General features: G+C 31.4%; 1 pseudogene; it reads right to left on the bottom strand.

Moving 5' to 3' along the window:
* Positions 1-1122: 1122 nt before the first annotated feature.
* Positions 1123-2437, bottom strand: LOC145123484 (blue copper protein-like; annotated as a pseudogene).
* Between the last annotated feature and the right edge of the window lie 11905 nt (positions 2438-14342).

The following is a 14342-nucleotide window of genomic DNA, read 5'->3' on the forward strand; positions in this document are numbered from 1 at the left end:
AGAATATGTACGGAACACCTCATATGCAGAAACTCCCCATCACAAATCGCAGTCTTCCATATTTACAATCGTTTCTTGATGTGAACAATAGCAACATTATTAGAGGACGCATTATCAACTGTAATGGAAAACACCTTATCGATACCCCACCCCCTTAAGCATGTCTCAATTGCTTTGCCTATCGTGTCTCCTTTGTGATTAGGAATTTGACAAAATTCAAAATCCTTTTTCGCATTTTCCATTCATGATCTATAAAATGTGACGTCAACACCATGTAACAAACATTTTGAATGGAAGTCCATGTATCAGTGGTCAAGGAAACTCTTTGCGAATATTTAATAAAGTAATCCTTCAATTTCTTCTTCTCATCACGGTATAACTTCTTGATATCCCTCGAAACCATGGTGCGTGATGGTGTATCAAACTTGGGGCATGCAACACTGCAAAATAACTTAAAACCTTCTTGCTCTACAAACCTAAAAGATAACTCATCAAGGATAATTGATAGTGGATTGAATAACATCGTTAGGTTTGGATGAAGGAATAAAAGAAAACGAACCGATACACTTTACGTATTGTTTTTGGGATATTTTTTTGGTTAAAAATTAAATCACTAATCAAAACTACGTAGTTTTAAGTATTAGGTTCCTAATCTTATATATCCTTAAGGGTATATTCACTTTTCCCTAATTTAATATATATATATATATATATATATATATATATATATATATATATATATATATATATATATATATATATATCATGTGGTGCGGTGCGGTTTAAACTATGATTTTGTAAACAAAAACCGCAAACCGCACCGTATACTGCGGTTTACAAAAGCTACAAACCGTAAACCGCACCGTGGAAGTCAAAAACCGTATTATGCGGTACGGTGTGGTGCGGTACGGACGGTTTATGCTCACACCCCTAACAGTAAATAGGAAAAAGTTTAAATCAGGACAAATTCCAAAATAAAACAAAATCTTAAATCTTTATTTATTTTGATGAGGCCTCACAACAAATATAGGACAAAAAACATAGAGTAATCGTGAACGAAAACAATATTAAAATAATGTGTAGATAAACATGATAAATAAGTGTATCTCTTCCTTCTCAAATTTAATAGTTCAAGAAAGTCAAGCCAATTATCAAGAAACTGGCAGGTACCATGGCGGAGAAAGATGGAGCTCCTCCACTAGGTGGTGGAGGCGGAGTGATCCTGTCGGAGGTTACCGCGGTTGGTGGTGATGATGGGCTGGAGCTTGGAGATGAGGTGGGGGGACAAGGAACATCGGGTGTTGTAGGGGTGGTGGTCGGTGGAGATGTCGATGTTGTGGGTGCAGGTGTAGGAAGGGTGGTAGGTGGAGACGCTGGTATTGTGGGTGTTGCCAAGGGCGGAGGCAATTTTTTTTTTTAAGTGTTCCTTATAAAATAATTGAAATATATATATATATATATATATATATATATATATAGAGAGAGAGAGAGAGAGAGAGATAGAGATAGAGATACAAAAAAATGGCCTTTTAAATACAATTTTATATTATATATATATATATATATATATATATATATATATATATATATATATATATATATATATATAATAAAAATAAATCTAAAAAAGAAAAACTAAAAAGTAAATTAAATTAGCTAAAAATGGAATTATGCAAATTTATAAAATTTGATGTGTGAAATATGTAAATTTTGAAAAGTTACTTATTAAAAGAATTTAACTTCCAAATATAAGGGGCCAAACTGTAACTTTAGAAATGAATTACAAAAAAAAACATAGGAATTGAATGGCATTAGGATCAAACTCTTAAACTATGGAATATAAATATAAACTATGGAATAGAGATATAGTGCCTTGCCGCTGAGCTACATGTGTTTATTGAATAACTTACCCCAAATAGGTTCATATATCTATATACAACAACAAAAATTGAGGGTGAGCCTGGGCCTACCCTGGTTCTAAGGTGGCTCCGCCCTTGGGTGTTGCTGATGGAGGAGTGGTAGAGGCGTCGGCGGAGACGTTGAATGGTTAACTTCTGACCTAGTTGGCAGTGGCTTGTGAATGTACATATGTAATAGTGGGTTCCGGCGGTGGTCAAGGTAAGGGAGGCGGGGCCGGTGGTTGCAAGAGAGATGGGATTGGTGGCTGTGCATGGGCCGTACGCCGCCGCTGAAACCTCCGCAACGTCGTGATCTCCGTTGGTGAAGTTAAAGAGGAGAATGTCGCCGACGGTGAATGTTTGAAGTGATGCCCAAGTGGTGTAAGCAGAGGCCCCGCCGGAAAGAATGGTCCATCCCAAGGCGTCACCAACAACATGCCTGGTCTGCGCTGTGGTGCCGTGAAGGTGCATGCATGCAACCATTAGTGACATGAACACCACTAAATTTATATTAAATCTTCCCATTTTGAACCCTCAAATTAATTTGTATTTCTTCGAATATTGTTGCTATTCGGAAATTGTTAATGGAAGATGATGGAATTTGATAGATGATATTTATAGGAAGCGCATTAATAAATGCTTTGAATTTAGAGTTTACTTTTATTTTTCTTGATTTGAATTTTCAGATGATATAAATGCCATATGGTACTCTTTCAATGGATGGATTATTAAGCTATTGAATTTAGTTTCATTATTTTATATTACTAGTATATTTGTTTGTTTTTTGTTTTTATCTGTTTTAAATTGTATAGATTATAGTTTAGATGATTCTCATTTGAGTCGATTTTAGATAAAATATAACAAAATTCTGTCTATTATTAAATAATTTGTTGTTATACATATATCTCATTTCGAATTACTATTTATACATAAACCGGTCATTATCATTATATATCAATTTAGTGTCATATTGAATTTCTCATTTATATCTTAATTTATAAACTTAACTTCAACATAATAACAAAACCATACTGCTCTTTCTTTGTTTTCATTTTTAAATATTATTTCATCCAAACGAATAAAAAGAACAAGAGAGTTGTTTTAGTCTATTGACCATATTTGACGTTGAATTGGCATGAAACGTATATATTTACTTTGAAAAATAATAAATCTTAGACAAAACTGCAAAACTGGTCCATGTAGTATGTATTTTTCGAGAGGTTTAGTCTAAACCTCGACTTTTTTGGCTTTGTGGTCATTTTGAGTTAGTTTCGTTGCGTTTTTGGTCTCTCGAAAAACTGAAAAAGACTATAATACCTTTAGTATATTTATTTTTCATTTTTCTTTCTTTTTCTTAAATATTTTACAATGATTAATATACAAAGGGCCCACTTTTCTCTCTCTCTCTCTCTCTCTCTCTCTCTCTCTCTCTCTCTCTCTCTCTCTCTCTCTCTCTCTCTCTCTCTCTCTCTCTCTCTCTCTCTCTCTCATCCATACCCTATTTGTGACCCTATCTGTAAAAAAACAAAGCCCTATGTTCTTCAATATCTTAGAGCTCGTTACCATCTCCATTGGGACCGGAGACAACCTCCCACCCCTTCACCATCCATCTTTATTCACTCCTTTAATCTCCACCACCTATCACCCCTAGGGGTGTCAAAAAAACCCAAACCCGACTAACCCGACCCAACCCGAACCCAAATAATGTAAATAGGATCGGGTTTATCGGGTCAACCCGAATAACCCGTAATATGTATAGGGTTGGGTTTCGGGTGTATAAAATTTCTTTTAATCGGGTTCGGTTAACCCGATTAACCCATTTAAGCCTATAATTAATAACATGCTCTTATTACTTGTACTGTACAATACTATTTAGGCCTATGTGATTTACTTGTTAGTCATGCAAAAACAATAAGCGTATTCATAAACACACAGGCCTCAAACCCTCACAAGTCGCAACACATACGTCTCAAACCCTCGCAACTAGCAAGTTCTTTTTTGGTCGTCAAGTTCTCCGATCCTCTCTCAAGAACACGGTAAGAATAAGGTCCTGCAAAATCTTTCTGTTTTCACGTATTAAACTCTCAATCGTCTTCCCATTCTCGATTTCTTTGCTTATTCGTTGAATATGTTATATGTATTTCATGAGAATGTGTTTTCTTCTTTGCTTAAAATCACAATAGCATTGTTTATTTATTGTCGCAGAAAATTAGAACCAAGAATTCTATTTGCCGAATTTGTATTTAGTATTTGCAGAAAATTATATTGTTTGTAGTTCTCAATCGAATTCCATTAATTAATGATATACAGGATTGCTTTGTTGAAAGTCAAAATTAATAAATTTTGTGAATGGTTTTTGATCGATTTTTATGGCTCAAAGTTATAGGATTTAATGGCTTGTTACCTTACCTGTAACCAATTCATAGGTGAAACTGTGAAAGTGGGAATGAATAAAAGGTAGACAAAATAAATAAATATATAATGGTCAAAGTCAAAATAAATATCAATACAAGTTAAAATAAATAAGTATATAATGAATAAAAGGTTGTTTCTTGTCTGCTTACTTTCATCGTTTACTATTATTATAATTTACACTAAATATACAAAATAAAGAATTACATATGAATTGGATCGTTGTTTCTTGGCATACGAATTTTACTTTTTTCCTGTTGGTTTAAACTAATGCTTTGGGTTTGTATATTAAAAAAAATATTGTTTGATGTTTGTTTGTAATTTTAAATATATTAAATTTGAGGTGAAAAGGCTTTGTGAATTGTGAGCTTTATAAATTGTTTAACAGGAGCTTATAAAATATTAAATAAAGTGTTTTTGACCCAATTTTATTATCAACTATTTATGGTTTTCTTATTGATTTTTATTATGTACAATGTCGGATTCAATGGAATTTGAGGATGAAACAATAGTAGTAATTGATAGAAACAACAATAATGATGAAATCCAAAATGAAACCCAAGAGCATGTCAAACGACAAAGAGCTTCAAAAAAAAAAACGATCATGGGTTTGGGATCCTTTAAAGAGGAACCTTTAAAAGATGGGATGGCAAAAGAAGATCAAAGAGCATGTTGTACACATTGTGGTAAATCATACTCATGTGAGTCAAAAATGTATGGTATTAAAAATCTCTCGAATCATTTGAAAAAGTGCACAATTTACTTGGCAAAAATAAGTGCCGGTCAAACTCAAATTACATTTGAACATGGCAATACAAACAAAATGATGGCATGGAAGTTTGATAAAAAAGAAAGTAAAAAAGCCTTAGCCCACATGATTATAGTAGATGAACTTCCGTTTAGTTTTGTCGAGGGTGAAGGGTTTAGACATTATAATATAATTACTCAACCGCTATTCCATGTTCCATGTAGAGGTACAATAACACAAGAGTGTTTGACATTGTATTCTAAAGAGAAAAAAAAATTCTGAATTAATTCAAAAAAACATCGGTAAGATATGTTTGACTACTGATACTTGGACATCCATCAAGAAAAAGAGTTACATGGCTCTTACCGCCCATTTTGTAGATAATAATTGGAACTTGAAAAAAAAGTGTTGAATTTTTGTCAAGTTGATGGTCATCGGGGGGTTGAGATAGGAAAAGGAGTAGAGTCTTGTTTGAATGATTGGGGAATTGATAATGTTTTGACAATTTCGGTTGATAACGTGAGCGCAAATGATAATGCAATTGGTTTTTTGAAAAGAATATTTGCAAATAATCATAATTGTTTGTTGCATGGAAAATGGATTCACATGCGATGTGAGACTCATATTTTGAATCTAATAGTACAAGATGGTATTAAAAATATTGATAAGTCAATTGAGAACATACGATGTGCAATTAAGTGGATTAAAAATTCGGGTGCTAGACCTGAGAATTTCACGAAATGTGCTAAAAATGCTAGATGTACAAGTAGAAAACACTTGATCCTTGATGTTGCACATATGTAGAATTCCACCTACGAAATGTTGGAAATAGCTCAAGCCTATGCACAAGCTTTTGATAGGTATGATTTGGAAGATGTGAGTTTTGGTAATGAAATACGCAACAAAAGTCATTCGATTCCCACATCGGAAGATTGGACAAAAGCTAGAAAGTTGTGTCAATTTCTCAAAACATTTCATGATGTTACATTGAAATTTTCCGGGACAAAGTATGTGACATCACACATTCTTGTTGTTGAATTAGCTAAAATACGCAATATTTTGGTAGAACAACTTCAATGCGATTATTTAGAAGAACAACCAACAGATCAACATCTTTATGATATTGCTAAGGTGATGAAACCTAAGTTCGACAAATATTTTGGTGATATTGAAAATATGAATTTGTTGGTATATTTTGCCTTCATACTTGATCCAAGAAACAATGAAGAATTTTTGGAAATTATTTTGGATGATCATTATGGACTTAAAGGAAAAGCAATTGTTGAATTAAAGAAAACGCACATAAAGAATGAATTAAAAGCTTTGTATGAAGATTATGTGAGAATTCATGCCCTGCCATCTACTACTTCTTCAACTTCAACATTAAGAAAATGGCCAAACCCCAATAATCCTACATCTACCACAACAAAATCCGATCATGGAGATAGGTTGAGAAATAGGATGAAAACGAGCCAAACATCCTCATAATCAATTAGTGAATTGGATAAGTATTTGGGTGAAAGTGTTGAAGATTTTGATACAAATGGTAGTTTTGAGATAATGCTTTGGTGGAAGGTAAATAGCCAGAGATTTCCAATTTTATCTCTTATGGCTAAAGATTTGTTAGTTATTCCCATCTCAATCGTGGCTTCGGAGTCGGTATTTAGCACAAGCGGAAGGGTGTTGGATTAATATAGGAGTTCTTTAGGCGAAAAAACTATCGAAAGCCTAATTTGTACACAAGATTGGCTTCGTAAAAGTATTAATACGGAAAAAGATGAAGTTTGGGAAACAATAATTCTCCTAGAGAAAGGTACTTTCAATCGTCCACAATTTTTTTACTAAATTTTACCTTATTATATGTTGCTAATTATTTTTGTTTATGTAGCTTTGCTGGAACAAGAAGGTGCAAACTAATAATTTTGAACGTGAGAGATGAAAGAAAGGAAGCTTGTTTTGCCAATTCAACGGTTATTTTGGATATAAGCACTTGATTTCAAACTCATTTTGTTTTGTGTTTAATATGTTTGTTGCTCGTGACATAAGTTTTATTATTGAGTGTTTCAACAAGTATTTTATATTTATGTTTTTACCATGTCAATTTATAAACAAACAAAATACAAATTACAAGAATGCAAAAAAATGACATATTTGATAAATGCTACTGTTCACAGTGAACTCACAAAGTCACAGAGAACCTACCAAAATTCTAGATATGTGAATTACAACATTGTAAACTCACGGAGGGTCAATCCATGTACAAACTCCACAAAAGAGAGAACATTTTAAAACGATACATTTTAGGTCCTTATACTTTTATGTTATTTGCTAAAATAAACAAATATTATTTTATTTCTATTTTAACCCGATTAACCTGGCTAACCCAACCCGGTTAGCCCGAAACCCGACTAACCCAAACCTTAATAGGGTCGGGTTTAGGGTCATTTAAAAAAAAAAAACCCGACTAACCCGACCCGTTTAACCCGAAACCCGATCGGGTTGACCCGATTAACAGCCCTAACCACCGCTACCACCGCCATTATACCCCAAAACTTCACTGTACTTGATGTTCCATGTAATTCATCAATCGAATTCTCTAAAGGAAACACATATTTGTTGTTCACTGTAAAGGAAATGCTATTTCTTTCAATGGAGTGTGACAAACACACACACATAGTTGTTTGTTTATTCAGTTTTGACAATGAAATCACGAATCTGTAATCACACACTAGAGTTTATTCTTTCCTCCCACTCTATGTGTTCTCTCTGTAGGATGGTTGTCAATCATTTTGCTGAAATCAAACCAGAAACATACCTAAAAATCTCCAAATTAATGGCGGTGGAGTAAAAAAATAAACTCTGGTGAGCTTCAAGATTTAATCAAAACTGAAATCTGATTAATTGTAAGATGAACAGATTCGATAAGGGTTTCAGATGACAATGGAGATGGAGAGGTTTCATCAAATTCTTTGCAGATTTGATTTCATCACTGGTGAATGGCAGAATTTTTGTTGACATCGAGAATCGAAGTGGGTTTTGGGGGAGAAGACACCATTGACACATTATGTGTTAACGGGGGAAGAAATCATCTCACCACCATCATCGGCCTTGCTCCACAATTTCATTAGCCGAGAACCTTGGCCATGGGTTGGACGAGTAATCAAGGGTTTCAGATGCTTTGGTGGTTCTCAAATATGAAGTTGAAAAAACATGATGGAAATGGAAAGGAGAGGATGTGGGTTGTGGAGTCGATTGATTGGTGGTGACGTTGGTTTACCGGAGGAAGTGGGTTAGTATGGTGAACTGTAAGGGGAGGGTGAGACGAAGGTGATGATTTGGAAGAGAGATAGAGAGAGAGAGAGAGGTGGGCCCTCTCAATTTTTAATTATTAAAATGAATAGATATTTATTAAACCTTAGAAAAATGAATTTAAAAATAGAAAATAAATACCCAAGGGTATTAAAGTCATTTCAGTTTACTGAGGGACCAAATCTGCAATGAAACTATCTCAAAAGGACCATGAAACCAAAAAAGTCGGAGTTTAGAATAAACCTCAAAAAAAGACATACCACAAACCCATTTTTACCATTTTATCTAAATCTTATGGTCTACGTGTGTGTGGACTTTTGGGCTTGGACATTAATTTTCTACATATCATATTTGTATAAATTTCAATTATTTTCAACATTTATTAGTTTAATATTATATATTTATGTAATACTTCTTTATATCGTTGTATTAACATTTTTGGTCTCTCGGTTACACCATCATTCATGCAACTTTTTCTTTCTATATGCACCATACAATTTTTCTCCCTTTTAGAGTATGGATGTGGCCCTTTCTTGAGGAATGACACTAAGGGGGTGTTTGGTACAGGTAAATAAATGCAGGGAAAATGAATTGATTGCTTTTTTCTTGTTTGGTTAATAAAAAAATTAGGGAATTGAGAAATAAATCAATTCCTTTTCCATCAAATCCATTCTCCATTTTTTTAGGGAAAAGAGAGAAACGGCGTGATAGAGAATCAAAAGAAAATAAAGCGGAGAAATCAAATTGCCCCCCATTCGAACCTCACTGCCTGCAATCGATCAATATTTTTCAAAGATTTTCATGCAATCGGGCCCACGTAAGTGATCAAAACCAATCTTTTTTGCCCCACATATGACGATACATAGGATCAAAGTCGCCAGTACATAGGATCGAAGTCACACTGTTTCTCCATTCACGCTACATAGGATCGAAGTCACGACTGTTCCATTCACGCATTATTTGTAGCATCTTCTTGAGCGGTTTTGGCACTATCATCTTCCAATTCAAGGTGTGATTGTTAATCTTGATATCAATTCTTCAAATTAAAGAATTTTGTTTGTTGAATTGTGTTGAAATCTTGCCAAGATCGATTCTTTAAACATGTTTTACTATTGTAGATTTTTTTTTCAGATTATTACCCTACTTTGATCGATTCTTTAAACATGTTTTACAATGGAAATTGTTTTACTATTGCAGATTTTTTTTTGAATTTTTACCCTACTTTGAACCACCATAAAAGCTTCATACAAGCTCGGAATGCTGCGATTTTTTTTCAAACTGTACTCCTCTGTCTTGTCTACGTTTTAGAATCAAAAATAGCTTAATTGGTTAAGTTTTGGTTGAGTTATACAGCCACAAACAGGAGCTGTTGTAATTGCTGCATAATATTTAAGCACGTTTTATAAATTTTGTCCAACTTTGAACCATCATAAAAGCTTCATACAAGCTTAGAATGATGCAATTTTTTTTCGAAGTGTACTCCTTAGTCGTGTCTACGTTTTAGAATCAAAAAATAGCTTAATTGGTTAAGTTATACAACCACAAACATGAGCTGTTATAATTGTTGCATCATATTTCAGCACTTTTTATAAATTTTGTCCAACTTTGAACCATCATAAAAGCTTCATACAAGCTCGGAATGATGCAATTTTTTTTTCAATCTGTACTCCTCTGTCTTGTCTACGTTTTAGAATCAAAATTCAGCTTAATTGGTTAAGTTTTGGTTGAGTTATACAGCCACTACCAGGAGTTGTTATAATTGATGTATAATATTTCAGCACTTTTTATAAATTTTTTCCAACTTTGAACCATCATAAAAGCTTCATACAAGCTCGGAATGATGCGGTTTTTTTTTCAAACTGTACTCCTCTGTCTTGTCTATATGTTAGAATAAAAAAAAGCTTAATTGGTTAAGTTTTGGTTGAGTTAGACAACCACAAACCTAACCAATTAAGTTGAATTACTATTTCAAGCATCTACAAAATGATATACAACTATATGTACAAACCCAACTAACTCCGTAAATAATTTCTTAACAAACCATTTAACCATTTAACAAACCATTTCAATTTATATATATATATATATATATATATATATATATATACACACACATACACACACTATGTTATAGACAGTGGAAAGTACGAGTTTTTAAAAAAATTAATTTTATATCCACAAAATTACATGTGATAAAATATATGAGTGTGATATGTGGTATAAAAAAATTTATTTATTAGCATAAATTTGAGATTATTTATATTTTTTTAAAATATGTTAATAAAATAAAGTTTATAAATTTTAGAAATAATAATAAAATAAATATTCTATATATATATATATATATATATATATATATATATATATATATATATATATATATATATATATTAGTTTATATATATTAGGAAATCTCAAATAACTTAATTTAAATTTCAAATTTAATATGAATATTGATTTATTTGAATTTAAAAAACTGAACTAATAAATAAAAATATATGAGTCTGCCATATGTTAATAAAGATAAAATTTTGAATTAATATTCTAGAAAAATGATATGTGATACTATATATATATATATATATATATATATATATATATATATATATATATATATATATATATATATAACCGATTCATTTTTATTCTTAATATATTGATTTGAAACTCATGTTTTTTCAAAGCGAAATTTCATATATATCCTTCTAAAGTTTAGATATTACTTCTATATAATTGGAAAGTATAAAATTACGTGTATGTCATTCCAAAACAATAATATTTACACATATATCAAAGGGAAATCTTCGGAAAAGTCCTAACATTTCCCCATAATTTACGAAAAAGTCTCAGCTAAAATTGGTTTATGAAAAAGACCCGATTACCGGAAAAAATGACGATTTGGCCCTTTTTTTTTCGGTTTATCGGTTTCAATACTTACCCGGTTTCATTAAGGTCCTATTATTTTACCATAATTTTCATTAAAATCCCATTATTTTACCATAATTTGGGACTTATTCGTAAATTATGGTAAAATAATGAGACTTTATTAAAACCGGGTAAATAATGAAATCGGTAAACCGGGAAAATATGGTCAAAACGTCATTTTTACCGGTAATTGAGACTTTTTCGTAAACAAATTTTAGTTTGAGACTTTTTCATAAATTATGGTAAAATATTGGGACTTTTCCGGAGATTTCCCTATATCAAAACACATAATTTAATTAGGAGTAAATTACACGAATGGTCCCTATGGTTTGGGGTAATTTGCGCGCTTGGTCCCTAACTTATTTTTTTTAACTCGGAAGGTCCCTACTGTTTCTTTTTGTTACACGTTTGGTCCCTACTGTTTGTTTTTGTTACACGCTTGGTCCCTGTCTTACCTAAAAAGACTATTATTTAAATAGAGAAAAATGGTGGGGTAGGTAAGTTAAGGTAAGGGGGGTGGAGTTTGGGGTGTGTTTATTTAAATAAATTAAAAAATTAAGGGAAAAATAGTCTTTTTACGTAAGACAGGGACCAAACACGTAACAAAAAGAAACAGCAGGGACCTTCCGAGTTAAAAAAATAAGTTAGGGACCAAACGCGCAAATTACCCCAAACCATAGGGAGCATTCGTATCTAAAATACAATTTTATATATGATCTTCCTGTTATATCCTTTAGAGTAAGTATACAACTTTTTAATTGAGATTTAATATTACGATCAAATATGGGACGCGATTTCATTCGATCTTATGTTTTTTATCTCAAAAACCCTTCTGCAAAAGTGGACGAACTATTTCCTCTTTATCGCAGCCTCGGCTAAACAAGTTGTCTTCTTCATCACATGTATCTTCTCTTCCTCGTTTGATTAATTCCTTTTTATTTGCAAGGGTACTTCACACGTCGAAGAAAAATTATGGTATGGTGGGGTTTGAAATTTGCTAGATTTGTTTTGGTCTGACATACTTGATGTGAGCGGCATATAATTTCATGGTTTTGTCTCCATTTAAGCTATGTGTTTAATCCATTAAAAAAGGAGTGAGACATTGCATGGACTCGTTGGGTGGGATTGGTGGCCAAACGTGTAATTTCTTTTGCAATTACGACTTGTCTACACATTTGATAATTGTTTCATCATACATACAGTTCGATTCATTCAAGTATTACATAATTGATGTAAATTGATTTTTTTTAAAAACTTAGGTGAATGACCTTATACATACACGTTAAAGGACAAAAAAAATTATATTGATCAATCGTATAATCAAATTATTCAATTGTAAGTTGAGTTATATTATTTAATTGGAATGAATCAATTGATTCAACAGTTCTGTGACTTTTACAGAAGGATTTTTGAGATGTACGATTGAATGATATTTGCTCCCATATTTGATCATATTATTAAATCTCAATTAAAAAGTTTTAGATTTAATCTAAAGGGTATAACAGGAATATCATATATAAAATTGAATTTTGGATAAGTATCTAAATATTATATTAATTTGATTCTAATTAAATTATGTATTTTTATATATGTGTAAATATTATGGTTTTGGAATGATATACACATAATTTTAAATTTTACAAGGATATAGACGTAATATCTAAACTTAGATGGAAATATATGAAATTTCCCCTTTTTCAAATTCCAACCTTATTTAACTTTTTAGATAGAAAATATTATCATGTAAATTATTTGAATTATTAATATAATATACTTTGTTTTTTTTTTAAATTTAAATATGATGTTAAATACAATGTTTATATTCAACTTTTAAATTATACATTATTTCATTTGTTATCTTAAATATGGTATTAGATTTAAAACCTAAACCAAAAGCTAAAATAAACTTAATAAATGATCAAAGACTTTTTTTTTTTTTTAAATATTTTAGATGTTTAAACATGTTAAATACAAACTTCAATCGAGTTGTCAAATAAACTACAATAATATAAAAAACTATTTTTATAATATTTTAATCTTTTTCAAGGTGATTTTGTAAATTAATTAACAATAATAGTTGAAAAGTAACAAAAAAATATTTATATCTATATATCATCGGAATTAAAATATGATCATGTAAATAACATTTTAAATTAATCGGTTATAACAGTTATTAAAAAATAACACTAAATTGAGAATAATATTCAGTTTTATTTATACATAAGCATCGGGTAAAGGCCATTGAGTAAAATATTGTTCAAAATATTTGAGATTTTATATATAAACTTAGTGTAACAAGTTTTTCTTCAATATAAATGTCAATAACATATAAGCATTTTAAACAACATATATGTTTCTCAATACTTTAACAATATTTCTTTTAACTTGCGCAACGCGCGGGATTTCGCTTAGTGTGTGTGTATGTGTGTGTGTGTGTATATATATATATATATATATATATATATATATACATATATATATATATATATATATATATATATATATATATATATATATATATATATGATGGGCTATGAGAGATGGGAAATGAGAGATGATTAGGAGCTACCATGACTTTTACTTGCGATGATTGTGAGGTAGTCATGTACCAGAGTATAGATAACAACCAATGACTATTCTAAGTAGTCCAGTGGAACACTGAAAGGTTCATAACTTGTAGGTGATGAACTACTTGTTTATGCGATGTACTCTACGAACATGTATTGTGAAGAAATCTTTGAAGCAGTACTGTCTGTCCGATGTTAGTAATGATCCTTAAGAGAAGTCCTTAGCCATATAAGAAAATGCGATGATCCTTAGGATAGGTCCATAAGAGATGAATATGTAAGAGAAAACGGAGATGAGTAATTAGGTTAATTGTTTGATAAGAATTAAATCTAATTATTGTGAGTTGAAAACCTTATGTACTCACCAAATTTTCCAACATTACTCACTTAGTTTTTTTTGTATCATAAGTAGCGGTACGAAGGTACTTAGATAAAACGTAAATATCTATTGAGGGATTCAAGGAGATGTAGGTCATTAGCCTA

This window comes from Lactuca virosa, chromosome 7 (assembly GCF_052849685.1).
Source record: "Lactuca virosa cultivar CGN04683 chromosome 7, Lactuca_virosa_CGN04683_v6, whole genome shotgun sequence".
Taxonomy (NCBI): Eukaryota; Viridiplantae; Streptophyta; class Magnoliopsida; order Asterales; family Asteraceae; genus Lactuca; species Lactuca virosa.